Genomic DNA, 868 nt, shown 5'->3' with positions numbered 1-868 from the left:
TATGGGTCACCCCCAAATTGGGTGGTGGACACCCACCAGGACCTCCGTATGGGTGGTGGAGAACCCATCAACCCTCCAGTTTTGATGATTGGAGACCCCCATCACTCCCCACTTTGGGGCTGAGACACCCAATTTTGGGGGCTGAGACCCCCATTAGCCCCAGTTTTGGGGGGCTGAGACCCCATCACCCCCCATTTTGGTATCTGAGACCCTATCACCTCCCAGTTTTGATGGTGGAGACCCCATCAAGCCTCCAGTTTCCATAGTGGAGACCCCACCACATCCCATTTCAGGGGATGAGACCCCCATTGCCCTCCCAGTTTTGGGGGCTGAGACCCCCATCGTCCTTCATTTTGGGGTTGAGACCTCCAATTTTGGGGGTTGGGAACGCCATCAGCCCCAGTTTTGGGGGCTGAGACCCCATCAGCCCCCATTTTGGGGCTGAGACTCCCAGTTTTGGGGGCTGAAGCCCCCATTAGCCCCCATTTTGGTGATGGAGACCCCCATCACCCCCCAGTTTGGTATCTTGAGACCCCATCAACTGCCCAGTTTCGATGGTGGAGACCCCATCAACCCTCCAGTTTCAATAATGGAGACCGCAATATCCCCCATTTTGGGGGTTAAGACCCCCAATTTCAGGGGCTGAGAACCCCATCAACCCCCCAGTTTTGGGGCTGAACCCCCAATTTTGGTATCTGAGACCCCATCAACCCACCAGTTTCGATGGTGGAGACCCCAGTACCCCCCATTTTGGGGCCGAGACCCCCAATTTCGGTGGCTGAGAACCCTATTGCCCTCCAATTTTGGGGGGCTGAGACTCCCTCAACCCCCCAGTTTTGATGGTGAAGACCCCAACCCCTCCCCCCCG

The 868-nt window shown here is 56.8% G+C and overlaps 1 protein-coding gene across 1 annotated transcript in view; it reads left to right on the top strand.

Moving 5' to 3' along the window:
• Positions 1 to 868, top strand: part of BRD4 (bromodomain containing 4) — a 70860-nt gene that overhangs the window by 54646 nt on the left and 15346 nt on the right.

The sequence above is a fragment of the Calidris pugnax genome, unplaced genomic scaffold (assembly GCF_001431845.1).
Source record: "Calidris pugnax isolate Ruff unplaced genomic scaffold, ASM143184v1 scaffold498, whole genome shotgun sequence".
Lineage (NCBI taxonomy): Eukaryota > Metazoa > Chordata > Aves > Charadriiformes > Scolopacidae > Calidris > Calidris pugnax.
Note: the sequence above shows the minus strand (reverse complement) of the source record. Positions and strands in the feature narration are given on the sequence as shown.